This window comes from Salvelinus fontinalis, chromosome 16 (genome assembly GCF_029448725.1).
Source record: "Salvelinus fontinalis isolate EN_2023a chromosome 16, ASM2944872v1, whole genome shotgun sequence".
Lineage (NCBI taxonomy): Eukaryota > Metazoa > Chordata > Actinopteri > Salmoniformes > Salmonidae > Salvelinus > Salvelinus fontinalis.
This window is the reverse complement of record NC_074680.1, coordinates 31,871,702-31,896,562: the sequence shown is the minus strand read 5'-3', so window position 1 is coordinate 31,896,562 and position 24,861 is coordinate 31,871,702. Positions and strand designations below refer to the sequence as shown.

Here is a 24,861-nt window from a genome sequence, read left to right as displayed (position 1 = left end):
TGGATGTGAATTGTTTTAATAGCAAACAGTTAAATGGAGTTTTAAAGGTGTGGTCTGTAGTTTAATTTCCGGTAAACGCCGGTAGGACTTAGGGGGTTGTGAGTATTCTGCTCACTGATTGGCTTAAATGGAACCAAGATTGTTTTTCTAGCATCAATTGATTGTGTCCTGAGGCCACAGGAGAGTAGGGGGGTCAGAACTTTGTGACAGCGCGAGCGATGTTCTCCAAGGCTGAGCGTGCCTCAGAGGAAGGGAAACACTGGATGGACTCCAGAGCTTTGTTGCTGTGGTAACGACACAGATCTATTGTCGAGGTGACACCTTTCTCCAACTTGATCGTGGACCGCAGCTGTTACAGGAAGAGACCATAGGACATGACTTCAGCATTTTTTTATGTAAGCAAATGTTGAAATGAGCATCCAATTGTGAACACTGAGGATGGGAATGTGCAGTGGTCTATACAAAACTACATTGGTCATGAGACTCCCCCTCCCCCCAGACACACCGAATAGTCTTGGGTGTCTTTCCCCTCTTCTGCTTTGGCTCAGTCAGGAGATCTTTTTGCTTAGGGCGTTCTACCTAATGAATTCTGGGACTGAAAAGACCCTGTGGGCTTTTGCTTAAAAAACAGCAGGCAGGGAGCATTGCTCCACTGCACTAATGTGGGTGCACGCTCCTCAGTTTGGAAACAGGGACACAGCAAACTCCAAGTCTCCTCCACACTCCATTAGTCCCCAGAAAGTCCTGTCCATCACTTTCTCTTCCTATGTTGAACAACAGGTGGCCGAGATCTCCAAAATATGGTCTGACAGACCATTTCCATTGTTGTTCAGACTGCATTACATTTAAGACTAACAGGAGCAGCGCACAGGGCACACCTAGTGTTTGACACAATATGTATTTCAGCGTAAAAGCCCAGGCAAGCAGGACACATTTATTATATTGTAAATACTAATCTATATGAAAATGATCGTAGCTACAATAACTGTGGTGCAGTTAGGAGGAAACATTCTCCCCATATCCCCCCTTGTGTCCTCATGAAGGAGATTCTCTGACAATGCAACTGTCTCAGTCTCTCTGTCTCCTCCACAAATAGTCGTGGGTACCTAATCCCCCACGATCTGGTTTCAGACGTGACCAGAGATTCCCCCCCCTGTTGTCTCTTCCTGCACCCCCATCTGTCCCCTCCTTTCCTCTCTAACTGACTTTGGGAAGGAAATGTCAAACTTGAGATTGGTTACAGTGGATATCAACACTATCTAAGCATCTTTGACAGTCTTGCAACCCACCTTGCTACCATACCACAATAAAAAACATCCACTGTATGTACATTCACCCTGCTGACCTTTGTATAGTCCATTTGTCTTCCAATAGTTTTTGCCTGTTTACAGAGAAAGATGGGAAATAAAATTCAAGAAGTATTCATATTTACCTTGTAGCTATATAAACAATTAAAATGTCAGAAAAAGTAATAGCACAGGATAAGTGGTTCAATACCTGTTGCAGCTGATGACACCATCTCTCCTGCCCCACAATCTGACGGTGGAAAGCCACAGGGGCCGAGTTAAAACTGAAGGTTACTGGGTCTGCTGAGCTGCTCTTTACAAATAGCTGCAGGTCAGAATTCAACTAAAGAGGGGGGAAATGACAGCATTAGTCTATAATCATGACAGCCTAATCATGATCCTTACATGTTACATTTCACCACCTCTCAGTATATTGCAAATACCCGCTGTGTCCTTTTCACTCGCATTTTCACATTTTTAGGAAAGACAAGGGAAGCAGCATGAATCTATACTTTTCAGCAAAGCCAATCTTTCAGGTTTCCTGCAATACTTGCCTTGTGGCCCAATGATAGATGCTTGCCATATTTGTAAGCCAGTCCTTGGGCATCTTTGTCATGTTTGGCAAGCTCCATCGCTGCCTGACAGCTTTTTGCCAGCAAGGCACCATGGGACAAGAACGTCTGCTCCTCCCACGTGACCATGTTGATTTCATCAGTCAGGCTATTGTCCTGAGAAGAGCAGTTTACATCAAATGTTATGTATTCAGTTATGACTGTTTCCATTATGTAGAAGTACATTTTTATCCAAATATCTACATTTCGAATAACAGCTCCAACCATAGAAAATATAAACTGTAGACTAAAACAATTTATTTTGTTAAAAAATGTTGATTTATAAAACACAGTATAAAGCTCCAAGGAGAGAAGAGCCCAGGTTGAAACTGGAACCTCCTCTGAGGTAGAACACAACACTGAGTTCTGCTGGGAAAGCTCTTCTTCAAAGGGTGAGGTGTAAACCGTCTCTCTCTACCCATCACAAATAATCAGGTACGTCCAGTAGCATCCAGTATGTAATAATAGCAGATACCTGATAGAACAGTGTTATTCATTTAAGACCACTAAAAAGTTTGTCCAATTAATAATTTAGTAAAATACATGTTTTAGTTTTTTGTAAAAAAACGTACATTTTTTAGTTATTATGACCATAACTGTAGTAGGGGATGCCTTGACAGATTTGTTTTTAGGAATGTTCTCAGTTTGTATGGTGTCATGTAACTGCCAAAATAAAGGAAACACTTGAGTAAATAAGGGATAAAAAATATTTTGAAAGCAGGTGCTTCCACACAGGTGTGGTTTTCTGAGTTATTTAAGCAATTAACATCCCATCATGCTTAGGGTCATGTATACAACAATGCCTAGTTGCCCATTATTTTGGCTACCATGGCTAGAAGAGATCTCAGTGAATTTGAAAGGGGGGTCTCAAAAGGAGCACATGTGGTTTAAAGGGTGTGTGTGTCTCAGTCACCAGATCTCAACCCAATTGAACACTTATGGGAGAATCTGGAGCGGCGTCTGAGACAGTGTTTTCTAGCACCATCAACAAAACACCAAATCGACTGAATATTTTATGGAAGGGTGTCACATCCCTCCTGTGGAGTTCCAGACACCTGTAGAATCTGTGCCAAGGTGCATTGAGGTTGTTCTGGTGCCCAACACCCTATTAAGACACTATGTTGGCGTTTCCTTTATTTTGGCAGTTACCTGTAACATTAGCTGGCTAGGGTGACCCTGGTAGTGGTATAGAAATTGTCTTACCTCCAAACGGTTGGGGATCTCATGGTAGATTCCCTGCACCAAGTCACCAATGGCACTCGATATCAACTCCACAACCTGTCAAACGCAAAATAAAAAAAGCTTTGCTTAACCACCATTGAAAGTACTTTACGTAGTATTGAAATTGCTCTAAAGAGAGATGGGGTTTAGACTAAGAGGGTGTCTGGGTTGTAAATTGACCAGCTCTAACTCCTCACATTGCCAGCTCATTATCAGACAAAGTGTGGACTGACTGAGGACTGCCTGCTGTTTTCATTAAGCACACCCAGACTGAGCTTTATCAATTTGAATCCTATTTATAGCGACCCCCAGTATAAACTGTATTATGAGGCTTTATCAGGTATCCAGTCTGAGAAGCTGAAAGGCAGATGGCAAGGCAGAAATCAGGAAATGTCATGAGGGCTGAGGGGTTGATTAGGCTCTGGAGCAGTGGTCTGACATCTGGTGCTCTTTATCATCTCTAACCCGACTCAGAATTGATTATCAATTTGATACCTTCTTGTTTTAGATATAACTTCACTCTGCTCAACAGGGTGTGGCTGGGCGGTATTGTATATTCATCATTTTTATTGTTATGTTTTACACTAGCTCCCTCCCGCGCCTTTGAGGAATTCTCACAAGTCTACTAGGTCCAAGTGTGTGGGCATGTAGTGGAATGAATGCAAAAAAACCTCAGAGGTCATATTGTGTCATCTGTCTGCAGTTGCCCAGACCCTCTTGCAGTGGGAATCCATGACTACTTTTTAAATTGCACTCACGCTTGATACTAATCCTACAAAGTAAATTCAGTCAGGCACCTTATTTTATACGATTGTCCAAATCAGTGACTGAGTTTAAATAATCACAAACACGATGTTTATCAGCTTTTTATTCTTTCACAATCAATTGCTCCTAAAGAACAGCGTATGGGCACAAAGATTTACAGTTCTCCTAAAGAACAGCGTATGGGCACAAAGATTTACAGTTCTCCTAAAGAACAGCGTATAGGCACAAAGATTTACAGTTCTAGGTTGATGATAAGAAAGACAATCCATATGCTGTACTCTCTTAGTCAAGAGTTTTTTTCATGATTTGAGAGCGTGTCTCTAATCAGAGTCTTCATAGTGCGCTCGGGGTAACCAGATCCTTTAGGAAATATTAAAGAAACTCAAGCCTCACAAAAGGCCCAAAAGGACAATACTCCTACAGTGTTCCCAGATGTGCTGTCTTTGCTAGGCTGGGAATGAGGAAAATGAAGTGAGGGGGAGTCTTTTTTTGGAAAGTATCAGATAAGCCACGGCCTCCCCCTTACTCTACTCCCAAATCCAGGCAGATCGTGTTTTGCCGACAGGTCTGTGAGGGAGAGAAACCGGAGCTGGGCTCCGAGATCACTTTACCATTTATACCGGCCTAGGATTCCTCTCAAGGCCAGAACACATAATCCAGATCAATTGCTCCCCTAAAAAAATATCTGGTTTATGTGAAATGCTTATACACCTCCAAGCGCTTATGCTATGACTGCTACTACAGTCATGTGTCTTGGTAACACACAACAATCCTTGAAAAATGTAAAATATCAAGAAATTGGTGAGTGTGAACATTTTATTCTCTATCAAGTATCGAATAGGGGTCTCTATTTGTCATTGTCTATTTGTTAAAGAGACAGTGTCATGACCATAGTTTAGACACACATGTGAGTACTAATTTCAAGTAGGCTATGTTTTCCAACTCTTGTGAACATTTTACTGTTAGGGGGAAGAGTGGGGGGCACATGTATGTCCAACAGGGGGAGCTCTAGAAAGTCATTACATTATTGAAAAGACGACAATATGAATTATACTGCAAAACAAATGTGTCATTATGTTCATGTAAGGTGTTAAAAATGCCTATGTATATCACTTTGACAATGCACAAATTTAAAGAAACAGGGGTACTTCTGTTATCAGAATTGTCATGATCAGTGTCTTTAGGTGGCATTTTAAAAATGCCTGTTTGTCTGTCTGAGCATGAACAATCTGAGCTGAGGGGAGAATTTGGAAGATTGCAAAGCAGAGAGAAAATAGGTTATTATGATCCTCTTGTGCAGCCACATTCTGACAGTTGAGGTTGGTGACACATTCTGACAGTTGAGGTTGGTGACACATTCTGACAGTTGAGGTTGGTGACACATTCTGACAGTTGAGGTTGGTGACACATTCTGACAGTTGAGGTTGGTGACACATTCTGTCAGCAAAGGATTGCCAGTGTATGCACTGGAAGTGATCTGTGACCCCCATGCTCACACACACAGAAACACAATCTGCAGAAGTGCTTAGTAAGAATGAGTAGAAGAACATAAGAGAATGTAACCTGTGTAAATGGGGGTGCATTATTCCCACCCAAGCATATTTTGTGTGTGTGTGTGTGAGTATCAGTCTGCCTGCCAGTGGCCTAAGTGAGGGAATAGATTTGTTGATTCGATCAATCCACAACGGCCAGGAAAACTTGTGGTGTTTAAACTCCTCTGCTTATACTGTTTGTATTCTCATCAATATCCTTATCTGTACTGCAGTCATCTCAACATTGTCAAGTATCATCTTCATCTCACTGACAATCTATTGAAACCTCACAGGTAAAAGGCTGAAATCAGATTGCATTTTGGAAGACATTTAAAAGCAGAACGAAAAAGCTACAGGGCAAGAAATGTGTCCATCTCCAACAGAATGTTATATGATGACTATTTCATACCTTAGTATTGTTTAGCTGGGCCAGTCCAGTGCAAGCATTGGCAAGCAAGAAGTCCCCACTGAGAACGGCCATCTTGTTTCCAAACTGCATGTCCTTCAGGGGACCGTCAGAGTTGGTCCACTCCTTTAGGTTGACGATCCCACGATGCACCAGGAAGGCCGTGTGGATGAGCTCTGTGATTTCAGCCAGGTTCCTCTGGCTACAGAGGAGGAAATGTATACATTGTCGAATTGTCATCAGTAAAGCATACACTGAACAAAAATATAAAATGCAACAATTCCAAAGATTTTATTGAGTTATTAGTTCATAAGGAAATCAGTCAATTGAAATAAATTCATTAGAGCCAAATCTATGGATTATGCTGAAACATGAGGTGATTGCGGCAGATAAATATCACTTGTTATGGATATCTACATAGCGCATTGATGTGAATCACACTGCTGCTCTCTCATTTAGCCATTTGTGCTTTGCGGATTGAGTTGTTGTGGATGGCGGTTCACAAATTTAAATGTGTATTTGAACCCAATAATGGTTGAATTCAAGAAGTTTAGCTGCCTATCAATCATTGTTTTTGAAACCAGTGGACAGCCAGTGAAAAATGCGCTCTTGCAAATGCTGCATAGTGCATCCATTGGCCTAATGGACACATGCTCAAACTCGCACACTTTTGATAGACTGACAGGGGCAATCTGTAGTTGCTACATCCATTTTTTCAAAGGTTTGGACACACCTACTCATTCAAGGGTTTTATTTAATTTTTACATTGTAGAATAATAGTGAAGACATCAAAACTATGAAATAACACATATGCTCTCATGTTGTAACCAACAAAAAAAAGTGTTAAATCAAAATATATTTAAAATTTTTCAAAGTAGCCATGCTTTGCCTTGATGACAGCTTTGCACACTCTTGGCATTCTCTCATCCAGCTTCACCTGGAATGCTTTTTCAACAGTCTTGAAAGAGTTCCCACATATGCTGCACTTGCTGGCTGCTTTTCCTTCACTCTGTGGTCCAACTCATCCCAAACCATCTCAATTGGGTTGAGGTCGGGTGATTGTGGAGGCCAGGTCATCTGATGCAGCCCTCCATCACTCCCCTTCTTGGTCAAATAGCCCCTACGCAGCCTGGAGGTGTGTTGGGTCATTGTCCTGTTGAAACTAGATGTGATGGTGTATCGCTGCAGAATGCTGTGGTAGCCATGCTGGTAAAGTGTGCCTTGAATTCTAAATACACTGCTCAAAAAAATAAAGGGAACACTTAAACAACACAATGTAACTCCAAGTCAATCACACTTTTGTGAAATCAAACTGTCCATTTAGGAAGCAACACTGATTCACAATAAATTTCATATGCTGTTGTGCAAATGGAATAGACAACAGGTGGAAATTATAGGCAATTAGCAAGACACCCCCAATAAAGGAGTGGTTCTGCAGGTCGTGACCACAGACCACTTCTCAGTTCCTATGCTTCCTGGCTGATGTTTTGGTCACTTTTGAATGCTGGCGGTGCTTTCACTCTAGTGGTAGCATGAGACGGAGTCTACAACCCACACAAGTGGCTCAGGTAGTGCAGCTCATCCAGGATGGCACATCAATGCGAGCTGTGGCAAGAAGGTTTGCTGTGTCTGTCAGCGTAGTGTCCAGAGCATGGAGGCGCTACCAGGAGACAGGTCAGTACATCAGGAGACGTGGAGGAGGCCGTAGGAGGGCAACAACCCAGCAGCAGGACCGCTACCTCCGCCTTTGTGCAAGGAGGAGCAGGTGGAGCACTGTCAGAGCCCTGCAAAATGACCTCCAGCAGGCCACAAATGTGCATGTGTCTGCTCAAACGGTCAGAAACAGACTCCATGAGGGTGGTATGAGGGCCCGACGTCCACAGGTGGGGGTTGTGCTTACAGCCCAACACCGTGCAGGACGTTTGGCATTTGCATGAGAACACCAAGATTGGCAAATTCGCCACTGGCGCTGTGCTCTTCACAGATGAAAGCAGGTCCACACTGAGCACGTGACAGACGTGACAGAGTCTGGAGACGCCGTGGAGAACGTTCTGCTGCCTGCAACATCCTCCAGCATGACCGGTTTGTCGGTGGGTCAGTCATGGTGTGGGGTGGCATTTCTTTGGGGGGCCGCACAGCCCTCCATGTGCTCGCCAGAGGTAGCCTGACTGCCATTAGGTACCGAGATGAGATCCTCAGACCCCTTGTGAGACCATATGCTGGTGCGGTGGGCCCTGGGTTCCTCCTAATGCAAGACAATGCTAGACCTCATGTGGCTGGAGTGTGTCAGCAGTTCCTGCAAGAGGAAGGCATTGATGCTATGGACTGGCCTGCCCGTTCCCCAGACCTGAATCCAATTGAGCACATCTGGGACATCATGTCTCGCTCCACCCACCAACGCCACGTTGCACCACAGACTGTCCAGGAGTTGGCTAATGCTTTAGTCCAGGCCTGGGAGGAGATCCCTCAGGAGACCATCCGCCACCTCATCAGGAGCATGCCCAGGCGTTGTAGGGAGGTCATACAGGCACGTGGAGGCCACACACACTACTGAGCCTTATTTTGACTTGTTTTAAGGACATTACATCAAAGTTGGATCAGCCTGTAGTGTGGTTTTCCACTTTAATTTTGAGTGTGACTCCAAATCCAGACCTCCATGGGTTGATAAATTTGATTTCCATTGATAATTTGTGTGATTTTGTTGTCAGCACATTCAACTATGTAAAGAAAACAGTATTTAATAAGAATATTTCATTCATTCAGATCTAGGATGGGTTATTTTAGTGTTCCCTTTATTTTTTTGAGCAATGTATATCACTGACAGTGTCACCAGCAAAGCACCCCACACCATCACACCTCCTCCTCCATGCTTCACGGTGGGAGCCACACATGCGAGATTATCTGTTCCCCTACTCTGCTTCTCATAAAGACATAGCAATTGGAACCCAAAATCTCACATTTGGACTCATCAGATTAAAGGACATATTTCCATCAGTCTAATGTCCATTGCTCATGTTTCTTGGCCAAAGCAAGTCTGTTCTACTTATTGGTATCGTTTAGTAGTTGTTTCTTTGCAGCAATTCAACCATGAAGGCCTGATTTCACACAGTCTCCTCTGAACAGTTGATTTTGAAATGTGTCGGTTATTTATTTGGGCTGCAATTTCCGAGGATGGTAACTCGAATGAACTTATCCTCTGCAGCAGAGGTAACTCTGGGTCTTCCTTTCCTGTGGATGTCCTCATGAGAGCTAGTTTCATCATAGCGCTTGATGGTTTTTGCGACTGCACTTGAAGACACTTTAAAAGTCCTTGAAATTTTCCAGATTGACTGACCTTTAGGTCTTAAAGTAATGATGGACTGTCATTTCTCTTTGCTTATCTGAGCTGTTCTTAACATAAGATGGACTTGGTCTTTTACCAAATAGGGCTATCTTCTGTTTAACCCTACCGTGTCACAATACAACGGATTGGCTCAAACGCATTGAGAAGGAAAGAAATTCTACAAATTTACTTTTAACAAGGCTGTTGATTGAATAATTGAAATGCATTCCATGTGACTACTTCATGAAGCTGGTTGAGAGAACACCAAAAGTGTGCAAAGCTGTCAAGGCAAAGGGTGGCTACTTTGAAGAATCTCAAATATATTTTCATTTGTTCAACTGGCAGCGTCATTAAACAGTAGCCACAAAACACCAGTCTCAATGGTAACAGTGAAAAGGCGTCTCCGGGATGCTAACCTTCTAGGCAGAGTTGCAAAGAAAAAGCCATATATCTCAGACTGGCCAACATTTTTTTTTATTAAGACGGGCAAAAGAACACAGACACTGGACAGAGGAATTCTGCGTAGAAGGCCAGCATCCCAGAGTCGCCTCTTCACTGTTGACGTTGAGACTGGTGTTTTGCGGGTATTATTTTTTAATCTGCCCAGTTGAGGACTTGTGAGGCGTCTGTTTCTCAAACTAGACACTCTAATGTACTTGTCCTCTTGCTCAGTTGTGCCCCGGGGCCTCCCACTCCTCTTTCTATTCTGGTTAGAGCCAGTTTGCTCTGTTCTCTGAAGGGAGTAGTACACAGCGTTGTATGAGATCTACAGATACTCAACTAGTCTAAAGATGGACAGTTGTATTGCTTCTTGAAATCAGAACAGTTTTAAGCTGTGCTAACATAATTGCAAAAGGGTTTTCTAATGACCAATGAACTAATCCAAGTTGATCATTTTAAAAGGCTAACACAACGTGCCAAAATATAAGCTTGTTTTTCTCCAATGTTTGTAAACATTGTAAATGTAAGCAAACACTTCATAGCTTCATAACATGGTTAAAACAATGTTGATATTGTGGATGGTCAGTCCTTGCATCCTTAGCTCTGTCTATTAATCTGAGAGTGGTTACATTTCTCCAGGCCCATCTCTCAGCTGTGGATTTGCCCTTTAACCTCTCTGGGATATTCGGGACGCTAGCGTCCCACCTAGTGTCTACCTGATTAATGATGATCGCTGGCAATCAACTGCAATGATTTGATTTATCTCTAGAGAAACGGTGCGTTGGGCTCACTAAAACAAACTAAATGGAATTCAAAGTCGGTCAATTAGTGGTTTAATAACCGAAAAAACACATACAATTCGTATATCGCTCAACACTATTCCAGAGAAATGTAGTCTATTGAAAGAGAGAAATGAAACTACAACCGAGGTTTAACAGATCTAACTTCAAATTTTCAAACTTAGGTTGCATGGAGTTGATCGATATATGGGGAGAACAAGTATTTGATCATTGCCGATTTTGCAGGTTTTCCTACTTACAAAGCATGTAGAGGTCTGTAATTTTTATCATAGGTACACTTCAACTGTGAAAATCGGAATATAAAACAAAAATCCAGAAAATCACATTGTATGATATTTAAGTAATTAATTTGCATTTTATTGCATGACATAAGTATTTGAGCACCTACCAACCAGTAAGAATTCCGGCTCTCACAGACCTGTTCGTTTTTCTTTAAGAAGCCCTCCTGTTCTCCACTCATTACCTGTTTTAACTGCACCTGTTTGAACTCGTTACCTGTATAAAAGACACCTGTCCACACACTCAAACAGACTCCAACCTCTCCACAATGGACAAGACCAGAGAGCTGTGTAAGGACATCAGGGATAAAATTGTAGACCTGCACAAGGCTGGGATGGGCTACAGGACATTAGGCAAGCAGCTTGGTGAGAAGGCAACAACTGTTGGCGCAATTATTAGAAAATGGAAGAAGTTCAAGATGACGGTCAATCACCCTCGGTCTGGGGCTCCATGCAAGATCTCACCTCGTGGGGCATCAATGATCATGAGGAAGGTGAGGGATCAGCCCAGAACTACACGGCAGGACCTGGTCAATGACATGACCTGAAGAGAGCTGGGACCACAGTCTCAAAGAAAACCATTAGTAACAGACTACACCGTCATGGATTAAAATCCTGCAGCGCACGCAAGGTCCCCCTGCTCAAGCCAGCACATGTCCAGGCCCGTCTGAAGTTTGCCAATGACCATCTGGATGATCCAGAGGAGGAATGGGAGATGGTCATGTGGTCTGATGAGACAAAAATAGAGCTTTTTGGTCTAAACTCCACTCGCCATGTTTGGAGGAAGAAGAAGGATGAGTACAACCCCAAGAACACCATCCCAACCGTGAAGCATGGAGGTGGAAACATCATTCTTTGGGCATGCTTTTCTGCAAAGGGGACAGGACGACTGCACCGTATTGAGGGGAGGATGGATGGGGCCATGTGTCGCGAGATCTTGGCCAACAACCTCCTTCCCTCAGTAAGAGCATTGAAGATGGGTCGTGGCTGGGTCTTCCAGCATGACAACGACCCGAAACACACAGCCAGGGCAACTAAGGAGTGGCTCCGTAAGAAGCATCTCAAGGTCCTGGAGTGGCCTAGCCAGTCTCCAGACCTGAACCCAATAGAAAATCTTTGGAGGGAGCTGAAAGTCCGTATTGCCCAGCAACAGCCCCGAAACCTGAAGGATCTGGAGAAGGTCTGTATGGAGGAGTGGGCCAAAATCCCTGCTGCAGTGTGTGCAAACCTGGTCAAGAACTACAGGAAACGTATGATCTCTGTAATTGCAAACAAAGGTTTCTGTACCAAATGTTAAGTTCTGCTTTTCTGATGTATCAAATACTTATGTCATGCAATAAAATGCAAATTAATTACTTCAAAATCATACAATGTGATTTTCTGGATTTTTGTTTTAGATTGCGTCTCTCACAGTTGAAGTGTACCTATGATAAAAATGACAGACCTCTACATGCTTTGTAAGTAGGAAAACCTGCAAAATCGGCAGTGTATCAAATACTTGTTCTCCCCACTGTATGTATTTTCGTTGTTATCTAAATAACTAATGGCAAAGTCACGTATCCAGGTAATCTCGCTGCAGAGCGCGCGCTCACTACAGGACATGAACTTGCGCGTATCTCGTGCACTAAATAATGCCAGGTAATAAGAATGTAAGGATTCGGTGCCTTTCAACCGCTGGGATTGGACTGCAGATGGTTCATTATGCATGTATGAGCCATGCATTGACGCATCAAGTCCAAAACAGTAGGTTTAAAAAAACAAGGTCATTTTCAATCTTCCTGAACGCATCTTTAAAATACATTTTAAAAATAAAAGGTTTTCCATTATTGAGGAAAAATAAATAAGTCATTAGAAATAACAGCTATCCTTGATTACCAGAGAAAATACATGCAAATTGTTTTTGAATGAAGCCTTTGAACGTGGTCTGAGGGAGGCTATAATCAAACGTTGATTCAGTCTTTGCTGGGGGATAATTAGATCCCCCCTCCATATGGGCTGAGCCTGCCAGGGCAAGACAGACATACCGACCGGGGGGGATCAGTCTGGAGGGAGCCAGGGATGGGTGCACTGATGGACACTTTAGGGCCATCTTTCAGATGGTGTGAAACAGTCCTGATTAGACATTTCAAATCCAGTCATCTGTCAATTCTAGTTGTTCCTGCCCATAATACACCGTACACATGCATGCCTTGTCTGGCAGCAGGTAATTGCATGTTCTACAGTTGCTCAAAGAGTTGTTATTAAAATGCTATAATGTAATTTAGTTCTCTGCTCAATCATACCCATTGTCCCCCTTCTGTGAAGAGTAGTACATTTGGCCTCTCTTTGACAATGTCTTTCATTTCAATCCCTGCCACTGCATTGATGTTATTAACACACAGGATTAATATGTTTTAACAGACTACAAGTTAGGGATGAAAATTACATAGATAAATTGTTCTCAACATTTAGGCTAATTTAACATTTGATTCATGGATTCAACATTCAATGCAGTTGATTAATTTATCTGGTCACACTACTTACATCAAATCTTAACCTGGGTACAAATCTTAGACAAATACTGAGCGTATTGCTACTGCAGCAAAAGTATAAAGCAGGGTATTGAGAACATCCTGTACAAATGCAGCTAAACAATAATAATAATAATAATGTTGGCACTGGTAGCTATTCCGACAGACACCCTTCCCACCACCACCACTCCTCCAACAGACACCCTTCCCACCACCACCACTCCAACAGACACCCTTCCACCACTCCTCCAACAACAGACACCCTTCCACCACCACCACTCCTCCAACAACAGACACCCTTCCACCACCACCACTCCTCCAACAACAGACACCCTTCCACCACCACCACTCCTCCAACAACAGACACCCTTCCACCACCACCACTCCTCCAACAGACACCCTTCCACCACCACCAGACACCCTTCCACCACCACTCCACCACCAGACACCCTTCCACCACCACTCCTCCACCAGACACCCTTCCCACCCCTCCAACAGACACCCTTCCCACCCCCCCCCACTCCTCCAACAGACACCCTTCCCACCCACCCCCCCCCCCACTCCTCCAACAGACACCCTTCCCACCCCCCCCCCACTCCTCCAACAGACACCCTTCCCACCCCCCCCCCCACTCCTCCAACAGACACCCTTCCCACCCCCCCCCACTCCTTCAGACACCCTTCCACCACCACTCCAACAGACACCCTACCACCACCAGACACCCTTCCCACTCCCCCCACTCCTCCAACAGACACCCTTCCCACCCGCCCACTCCTCCAACAACAGACACCCTTCCCACCCCCACCACTCCTCCAACAACAGACACCCTTCCCACCCCCACCACTCCTCCAACAACAGACACCCTTCCCACCCCCACCACTCCTCCAACAACAGACACCCTTCCACCCCCACCACTCCTCCAACAACAGACACCCTTCCCACCACCACCACTCCTCCAACAACAGACACCCTTCCACCACCACTCCTCCAACAACAGACACCCTTCCACCACCACTCCAACAGACACCCTTCCACCACCACTCCAACAGACACCCTTCCACCACCACTCCAACAGACACCCTTCCACCACCACTCCAACAGACACCCTTCCACCACTCCTCCAACAGACACCCTTCCACCACTCCTCCAACAGACACCCTTCCACCACCACCACTCCTCCAACAGACACCCTTCCACCACCAGACACCCTTGCACCACTCCTCCAACAGACACCCTTCCACCACTCCTCCAACAGACACCCTTCCCACCCCCCCACTCCTCCAACAGACACCCTTCCCACCCCACCACTCCTCCAACAGACACCCTTCCACCACTCCAACAGACACCCTTCCCACCCCACCACTCCTCCAACAGACACCCTTCCCACCCCACCACTCCTCCAACAGACACCCTTCCCACCCCCCCACTCCTCCAACAGACACCCTTCCCACCCCCACCACTCCTCCAACAGACACCCTTCCCACCCCCACCACTCCTCCAACAGACACCCTTCCCACCCCCACCACTCCTCCAACAGACACCCTTCCCACCCCACCACTCCTCCACCAGACACCCTTCCCATCACCACCACTCCACCAGACACCCTTCCCATCACCACCACTCCACCAGACACCCTTCCCATCACCACCACTCCACCAGACACCCTTCCCACCACCACCAGACACCCTTCCCACCACCACTCCTCCTCCACCAGACACCCTTCCCACCACCACTCCTCCTCCACCAGACACCCTTCCCACCACCACTCCTCCTCCACCAGACACCCTTCCCACCACCACCAGACACCCTTCCCACCACCACTCCTCCACCAGACACCCTTCCCACCACCACTCCTCCACCAGACACCCTTCCCACCACCACTCCTCCACCAGACACCCTTCCCACCACCACTCCTCCACCAGACACCCTTCCCACCACCACTCCTCCACCAGACACCCTTCCCACCACCACTCCTCCACCAGACACCCTTCCCACCACCACTCCTCCACCAGACACCCTTCCCACCACCACTCCTCCACCAGACACCCTTCCCACCACCACTCCTCCACCAGACACCCTTCCCACCACCACCCCTCCTCCAACAGACACCCTTCCCACCACCACCACCACTCCTCCAACAGACACCCTTCCCACCCCACACTAGGACCCCTAAAGAAGCCTCGCAGTCTCTGCCTCAGGTCTACAACTCATGATAAGCAGTGTTGGAGCCAGGGGAGGAAAAGGGGGAGAAGGGGACTTGTGTATAAATAGCTTCGGCAGCCGGTTGCATAGCAACTCATGCCATCTTGCTGAGGCGTTCCCGCCTCTAACACGCCCCTTGTCCTGAGTGTTCTGTTCAATTTTCCTCCCTCTACAGGGTCCGCAATACAGCTGTGTATCTGTCTGTTTTGTCTTCTGTGTCCGTCTCTCCTTTCTGTCTGTCCGTCTCTCCTTTCTGTCTGTCCGTCTCTCCTTTCTGTCTGTCCGTCTCTCCTTTCTGTCTGTCCGTCTCTCCTTTCTGTCTGTCCGTCTCTCCTTTCTGTCTGTCCGTCTCTCTGATTCCATATAGCTCTGGCCCTCTCTCTATGCTGAGTTCCCTGGTGAGCCATCAGTATTGGGCACTGGAGTGGTAGACATTTTACAAATTCTGTCTGTCAGGAGGGAGGAGAAAATTCCCCTGGAGGTATAAATCAATCCCCCCATCAGTGCTCTGGCCCAGGTGCTAATGAGCCCACATTCCTTCAACAGAGGAGAGGGGGCGAAATAAAGTGAGAGCAAGAGGGGCAGGGGGAAGAGAGAAAGGAGAAGGGTGAGAGAGAGGGTCAGAGAGAGGGTCAGAGAGAGAGAGGGTCAGAGGGAAATACAAAGGAAGTATGATGTAATATAGTTAATCATCATGACACATCACTGACTCTGTTGCACTGGCTCTATGCGCACTCACTGGACTTTACCCCCCCCCCCCACTCACACATACTACACTGACATTCCAACAGACTACATACGCTCACACACACACACATGCATTTTGACGCAAAACACACACACATTCTTCACATACGTTGCTGATACTCTGTTTATTATCTATCCTGATTGCCTAGTCACTTTTACCCCTACCTACATGTACATATTACCTCAATTACCTCGTACCCCTGCACATTGACTCGGTACTGGGACTCCTTGTATATATCTTTTTTATTTATTCTTTATTTTACCAGGTAAGTTGACTGAGAACACGTTCTCATTTACAGCAACGACCTGGGGAATAGTTACAGGGGAGAGGGGGATGAAAGAGACAATTGTAAACTGGGGATTATTAGGTGACCGTGATGGTTTGAGGGCCAGATTGGGAATTTAGCCAGGACACCGGGGTTAACACCCCTACTCTTACGATAAGTGCCATGGGATCTTTAATGACCTCAGAGAGTCAGGACACCCGTTTAACGTCCCATCCGAAAGACGGCACCCTACTCAGGGCAGTGTCCCCAATCCCTGCCCTGGGGCATTGGGATATTTTTTTTGACCAGAGGAAAGAGTGCCTCCTACTGGCCCTCCAACACCACTTCCAGCAGCATCTAGTCTCCCATCCAGGGACTGACCAGGACCAACCCTGCTTAGCTTCAGAAGCAAGCCAGCAGTGGTATGCAGGGTGGTATGCTGCTGGCTAAATATAGTATAATAATATATAGTCTCGTTACTATTATTTTATTGTGTTACCATTTTAATTTTTCATACTTTTTAACTCTGCATTGTTGGGAAAGGGCTCGTAAGTAAGCATTTCACAGTAAAGTCTACACTTGTTGTATTCGGCGCATGTGACAAATAAAATGTGATTTGAGTAGAAGACAATCCTCATGAAACTGGATGCAACATTTTGCAGTATGGGGATCCTGAAGTAGCTGATGTATTGCTTTTGTTTACTTTGAATTGTTGGTCATTTCAATAGCTGGAGCCCTAATCGTATGGATGGTCGACAACTTGATAAGTCAGACTGTAAGCATATTCATTACAGCCACTCCACACTAGCCCCCCTCCCATCCTGCTTGACAGACTTCTCCACTGAAGCTATAGTTGAGGCAGTACTGCTTGCCAGCTAGGAGCAAGAAAAAGGCCATTCAGACACCCAGTATATCACCTGCCAAACACAACAGCGACTTCTGGTAACCACTTGGCATGGTTGTAGACTAATCTCCACACAAAATTCCATGTTCTGGGCAACATTCTGTATGTGTGCGGTGTGCTTGCGTGTGAGTAAGTGAATGTTGTCATCGGAAAAAATGACAAATTGGAGCTGGTGTGTGTGGGTGCTGTCAGATCAGGAGCAACGAAAAGTATTTTCCCGTCTTTTCATCAAGTCAGTGGTAATGAAGGAAAGGAGACAAAGAAAGAAAGCTATGGAGGAACATGAGTCGTGTTTACCTGGGGTAGATGCCGCTGACCATGTCCTGGGGCAGGAGTCTGAGGCTGTGTGCTGGCTGGGACCAGCTGCCTTGGACATCAACAGGACCACCAGGCCCCTCATCTGAAGGTTTTTTCTGCTGTCATAGATGAAGCCCCTGAGAAGAAGGCTAGGCATCAATCAGACATGTATTGCTGGGTAAGGGTTTATACATGTGGAGATATGCTCTTTTCATACACAGAAAATACATTTGAAAGAAGACAGAAAAATGAATTGTAGGTGAGAGGCATGCAGGCATGCCTTGGGCCACATCTTGAACTTGCCAAAATGTTCCATTTCATGTATGATATTTCATCTTTCCCACACATTTAAATAAAATGTCCTTCAGGAGTAAAAAAATAAATAAAATAAAAATACGTATTTTCATCATCCCAAAATCCATTATGAAAAGCAGGGAATTGGCGTGCAATTGTGGGCTAAGTAAGCAGCCTCTTAACAATGACAAAGAAAATTCCCAGTAATTGTATGGAAATGAGAGGTGGTGCGACACTATATTAATGAGGTTGTGTGTAGCTTTCAACGCCTCTCTCCAGGGGCACCCAAAAAATCCCTTTATTCCCTCGCATCAATGCTAAGCAAAGAAAATGGCTAATTGCTGCTTCATGGGGGTGACACATAGAGAAAGGTCAACACACTCAGAGACAACTGCCTTTCAAAATCATAATTAATTCAACTGCATTGTCAAAGAAGTGGTGGAGGGCTTTATATTCAATGAGCATAGCTTCAAGACATCAACTCAAGAGTTTAGAGTTTGATAAACATTTTCAGTAGCTGAATTGCCAGACAACCTTTTTTTTAATTGCTAGGGGAAAGTGTCAACCTGAGAGCACAGCTATGAAGGGAGGTGAGGGAAAAACTAAAAATGTTCTGTTTGTGAAAATTCATGTCATGGAATGCACCTTGGAATATTTCTCCATTGCTTGCATTTTTGTTGGTTAAACCCACCCTTTTGTAGTAAAATAATACATACATCTCAGAGTGTAGCTTTAAACAAGCAAGCTTAGACAAGAGACTAATGATTAATTAAAGACCGAACCATATTGATCAGCTGTGGCACAACACATTGTTTGCCAGCAGAACGGGGCCCCACACACATTTCAAGCAGAGCTGCAAGGCTCTAGTGGTGGGCTGGCCACTGTGAAGATAAAATAACTGTGGTCCCGAGGGAGCGGTTAGACAGAGAACATCTAATCCTGTCCCCAGGGAGCCCCCCGTGCCATGAATCACACTCTCGTTAGAGCCCTGAGTAGACACCGAGCACCACCCACTCCGCCTGCGCCCAGACACCAACCGGGGAGAGAGAGGCAAAGGAGAGGACGAAAGAGACAGACAGAGAATGAAGGGAAAGTGCGAGAGGCAGAGGAAGAAAGAGTAGGAGAAAGAGTAGGAGAAAGAGTAGGAGAAAGAGAGGCAGAGGAACAGAACAAGAGAAAAGGATGGGGAGAGAGAGGGAGAGGGGAATAGAGAGATATAAAAAGGGAAGATGGGAGCCATGGTAAGTGCAATAGATAAGTACGGAAACTGACATGTCTAATTTTATCTGTTAAATCCCTATCTCAGTGGAACCTAAGGAAAACCAGCACATGAAACAAGTTGTCATCTGATACTTTCCTGTGTTCATAATTGTAACAAAAATAACAGCATGTAGCCTAGGTTAACCTCAACAAAATTCAGTACACTTTTGCCAGGTTTCTAAAAATTTCTCCTACATCAAACCAAAAAATATTTATTGAGAGGTAAAAACTGACATGAGGCGTGAAATTACACAGAAATTCCTATAGCTTTCAATTGAAAGAACAGCAACAACACTAAAAATGTTCTCTGCCTGTGGCGAGACTGGCCAAGTCTGCAGCCCGAAGATGGCAGTTGATTAATATTCATGCCAGTCGCCACACCATGGCACATCAATCAATCATAACCACCTTCCTGCAAAGGGGTGGGGCCGGGATGAGTGCTGGGAAAGAGGGAGAGAGAAAGAGAGATGGGTCAATGTCATTTTAATGGGTAGCACTACTACTGCGCTCTCTGAATCTTATCTGTTGGTCAAGTACATAGACCTAGTACTGCACAGCTCTTAAAATGCATCACATGTAGTTAGACCATTTTTGTAGCAAAGCATCAATAACCATTTTCTTAATTGAGAACAGAATCACTTGAGGGTAGCAATTGGATTAACTCCTTAGTGTACAAAATAGCCTCTACCTCTAAATATTTCCTGAACTCCTACATGTGACGACAAAAACACAGTTGAAAACAATGGAAGCCACTTGCAGAGAAAAGTCAAACTGGGTCAAGGTCTTTCCCTGCAACAAAGGGAAAGTTCCTCTGTTCTGCATTGACACACTCCGTAACTCTAGACTTAGCTGAACTGAATTGTTTAAGAAAGGAAAATGGAACACCAAGGTCAAATGTTTAGATGAGTAGGCAGCGTGACATGAACTCATGTTACACACTCATTTGGGGTTGAGCATTTAAATGAACAAAGCAGCTGTTTTTTTTATCTCAATATCAAATCATTTCTGGGTAACAATTAAATACCGTTGATTGTTTTCAATTAAAAAGATAAACAAAAATGGCTTCTTAGCAAAGAGAAATCTCTCAAGCAAGATTTTTGCTAGGACTGTCTGGGAGTGGTCTGAGTGGGGACGGGGAAAACGATCTGTTATTGGCAGAGTGGTTTGGAAGTCTTTCTTATTGGTCTAATAACAAATTTAACCCCTGGTGATTTGCCACCTGTCTTTTCAAAAAGCTCTTACAAAGGGCATTATCATCATTTTCACAGTATTACTCCAACCTCAGTTTGAAAATATATACACAGAGTATACAAAACCTTAGAAACACCTTTCTAATATTGAGCTGCACCCCCTTTACCCCTCAGAACAGCCTTAATTCATCGGGGCTGGACTCTACAAGGTGTCGAAAGTGTTCCACAGGGATGCTGGCCCATGTTGGCTCCAATGCTTCCCACAGTTGTGTCAAGTTGGCTGGATGTCCTTTGGGTAGTGGACCATTCTTGATACACACAGGAAAATGTTGAGTGTGAAAAACCCAGCAGCGTTGAATTTCTTGACACACTCAAACCGGTGCGCCTGGCACCTACTACCATACCCCATTCAAAGGCACTTAAACCTTTTGTCTTCCCATTCACCCTCTAAATGGTACACACACAATTCATATCTCAATGAAATGGCTTAAAAATCCTTCTTTAACCTGTCTTCTCCACTTCATCTACACTAATTGAAGTGGATTTAACAGGTGACATCAATAAGGGATCATAGCTTTCACCTGGATTCACACTCATTGTATCAAACACAGGAAAATCAAGTTTTTGACAGCACTTGGCCCTAACATAATCTACACAGCACAGATTCCATGGAACTTATCATTGAAATTAGACACATTTTGAGTGTGTTTCTTTTGCTTCACCCTTTAGTAGGCTAGAACTCTCTGAAAGAAAATCACACTAATTGTATTATTTTGGTTTCCATTGCATCATCTGAAGCAATCTCTTATTTTCTTATGTCAATCCTCCATTTGATTTAGTGTAGGCATTTTTTTTCCTGGCTTTTCTTTTGCTTACATTTACTGGATGACTATTTGTCTGAGGTCACTCGTCTACACATAACTTTGTTGACAATACCAGTAGGCACTGCTCAAGGAGAGGAGACAATTGAATTGCCAATACAAGCAACAAGAGGGTAGACACTCTACCCAGCTCAGTCCTCTACAGCTAAAAAAACACAAGAAGACACCAGCATCTTTCTCAGGGAGCGGTACAAATCATGAAACAGCTTACAAAATAACAACAAATTAAAACTTGTCTGAGACATAAGGACGGTTAATTATGGGGCTTAAGCTGTGACAACCATCCAGTCATCACACTTGCTCTCAATAACAGCATCTTTGACACACCAGCGGTTAAAGCAACAACAACAAAAATCCCATGACAAACTGTTGTGCAGCTGCTCCTAAACCCTGCTTGAAATTCAGGTTGTAAAACTGCATTTGTAAAATGATTCCACACAATTGAAGGAGTAGAGAAATAAACATGGTAACAACATAAAACCAGGACCCCGCTCTTTTTTTAAACAAAGGTCCAAACTGCTTTCAAAGTATATTTGCCTAAATGTATTTTCCTGCAATTGCATTAAAGAGCCACTGAACACTCCAATTGGCACGTTTGTTTTTCTGTTGTACATTAGAAAAACTAGATTTCAGTCTTGGAGGTGTGTTTCCTGACCGATTCCACGTTTGGTTAATGATGTTTGTCCCTCATGAAACACTGTTGATGCGGAATCCTATTTCACTTCACAAAATCTCCAGCATGAATCTACGATAAACATTTATTACAGGTTTCATGAGTTAAGTTTTTGCCATGGATGTTTACTTTGGCAATTTTACATTTAACTAAGGTGTTTAGTGCAGTATTTCTCAAGTAAAAAAATGTGACATGTCTTATGTAAACAAAGTCTACTGGGCAGGTCGGTCTCATGGTCTATTGGATAGAGAGCAATTACCGCAGCTGTTCACCCCATGTTAGTGGGCTAATGTATATCGTCAAATCAAAACCCAACCTTAATTTACCCATAGTGACGCACGGATGTTCCAAACTCTGTTTTATACGAGACTGACTTTATGACCAACATGATCCTATTTACACTTCGTAGTACATTGTGACACTAGAATAACTATTTCTGACTCATATCGATGCCACATAGGCCCTTTTCAAAGGGATTTGTTGCTTTTTAAAGGCAGTCGCGCTTTAAGAATTGTTGTGCATTGACTGCTTGTCAGAATACGTTTCCCTCCTATGGCTCTCGGAACTTGTATGCGCCTGGAGAGGAATATTTATCTCACATAGAACACACAACAACAAGCCGACTAGGTAAATAGGTAAACTACTCTACTATGGGGCTGTTTTAATAACAACATTCCATGGCAAATATAGTAGCACTGGAAAGTATCATCCTGAGTGATAAATGATAGGCTTTGAATGACTTTGCCAACAGCTACAGTAGCCTACACACCACTGTCTGGGCTGAGCGCTACTGTGGTATGCATTATAGACTATTTAATTCCCTTCATCTGAACAACGGAGTGTCATCAACAATCATGCACCTCAGTTCAGTGCACACAGCCTAAAAGAGAAAATAAATATTTGAGAATAAAAGTATGTAACTGTATAAGGCTGCCATCTTCAAGCCAGCCCCCCTCTACACTGAGAAGGGTGTCTTAAAAATGAACTCTCCAGAATCCATGACGGAGAACTTTAACCCTTGCACATAGCCTATAGTGTAGCCTGTACTGAGGGGCCAGAAACCCAGGGTTTTCCTCAGTAAATCAATTAATAGGATTGTGCACTCTAAATACAACCTAATTTGACCTACAGTAGGTGCACCCAATGTGGATGGGTCTATTTTCTTCTCACATTGCAAACTGAGGCATAGCCTGGTACCAGATCTGTTTGTGCCATCATGTCAACTCCCATGGCAAGGAGTGTCATGATGGCACAAAAACTGATATCCTGGTTAACTGCAGCATGGCTTGAGTCACTTAAAGGGAACTGAACTGGCCTGATGGCATATGGTGCCAGCTGCTATAAGCCTATGTGAAAAGAAAACAAGCCCTTTACTGTTCTTATATTTTGGGACGTTGTTGTGGGGGTGACCTGGTCAGTCGAGGAGGCAGAAGTTGGTTGGATCAGAAGTTATGGTTGGGAAGATGGTCATTGACATCACAGTCATAACTGACAGAATCAAGTCTTCTAAAACCACAGATAGCCAACAGAGTTACATTGTTTGTATATGATGAAATTGTGTATGTAAATACTTGCATTACAAACATTATGTAATATAATTTGCAATACTATATGTTTGTGTGTAAACCATACCTTGCAGTGCTGAGTAACGGGTGTTTTGTTCCAACCAGTTTCCTCACGTGCATTGCTACATTACTAAGTTCATCACTCAGCAAGCAGCGCAGGCTCATGAAGGAGGTCGGATAACCCACGATTTTCTCTGCATCCGAGACCACTTTATTCAAATTAGAAGGCGTTGCGTTGGAGAAAATACTTATGTTCCTCTGTCCACGGTTTAACAAACCGATGCACGAGAGTCGAAACCAAATTACTGTCATCTTTCCAGCTGAAGGTTTTTAACTAATTCAAGTTGAAACAAGGGTAAAGCAAACCCTTGAGTTTTCGATCAAAACTTAGCACAAGCTAGAATAAGTCGATTAAACAAATAAACGAAACGATGGTGGGCAATTAAATTAACTTACTAAATTAGATATCTAGCTAGCTGTCCATATTTACAATATATCATGTTAGCAACACCTGTAACGTTATGATGCGTGTCATCCTCGCTGGCGACAATGTCATATTAAATTAAGTACTTTACATTACGGCGCCACGTATGTCCTGAGTATAATGCTGGGTTATCAGCCTATTTAATTTGATACTTATTCGCTTTGAGATATCCTATAAAGTATTGTAAATATTCCGCAACACACGACCTAAAAAGTTAAGCATTGACACAAGAGGCCGCCATCTTGACGAAACGCCCTACGGTATGTCGCAAAACGTTTACAACAGTACCTTATGCCCATAGAAATAGAATCTATGGATTCTATTTCCATGGTTGTGCCCCATTTATCAGCATTTGGAATCAGTTTTCAAATAGGCTACAAGTGAACGTTGTCTTGTGGTTAGTATCACCAAAAAGATTAGATGTGCATATATCTTATAAAATTAGTTATGAAGTCCTCTCTATAAAGATTTGGGTTGCCTGTGGATTTAAAATGGACAAAACATTGTTTAATTTTGATGAACTGTGAAGGATTCAACATTAATAGCGAAATAATGACAAAAATGAAAAGAAAAACATGCATTTTTGTATTTTCTGTCGATTTAGGTTTGAATTGTTCTTCTCAAGTAGCGTCATTGGCATCAAATCAAAGTTTATTTGTCACGTGCGCCGAATACAACAGGTGTAGTAGACCTTACAGTGAAATGCTTACTTACAGGCTCTAACCAATAGTGCAAAAAATGTAAAGAAATAAAAAATTGTAAAAAGACAGGCTATATACAGTAGCGAGGCTATAAAAGTAGCAAGGCTACATACAGACACCAGTTAGTCAGGCTGATTGAGGTAGTATGTACATGTAGATATGGTTAACGTGACTATGCATATATGATGAACAGAGAGTAGCAGTAGCGTAAAAGAGGGGGTGGTG

The 24,861-nt window shown here is 43.9% G+C and overlaps 1 pseudogene; it reads right to left on the bottom strand.

Moving 5' to 3' along the window:
- On the bottom strand, nt 1–24,204 carry LOC129813031 (all trans-polyprenyl-diphosphate synthase PDSS2-like; annotated as a pseudogene).
- Between the last annotated feature and the right edge of the window lie 657 nt (nt 24,205–24,861).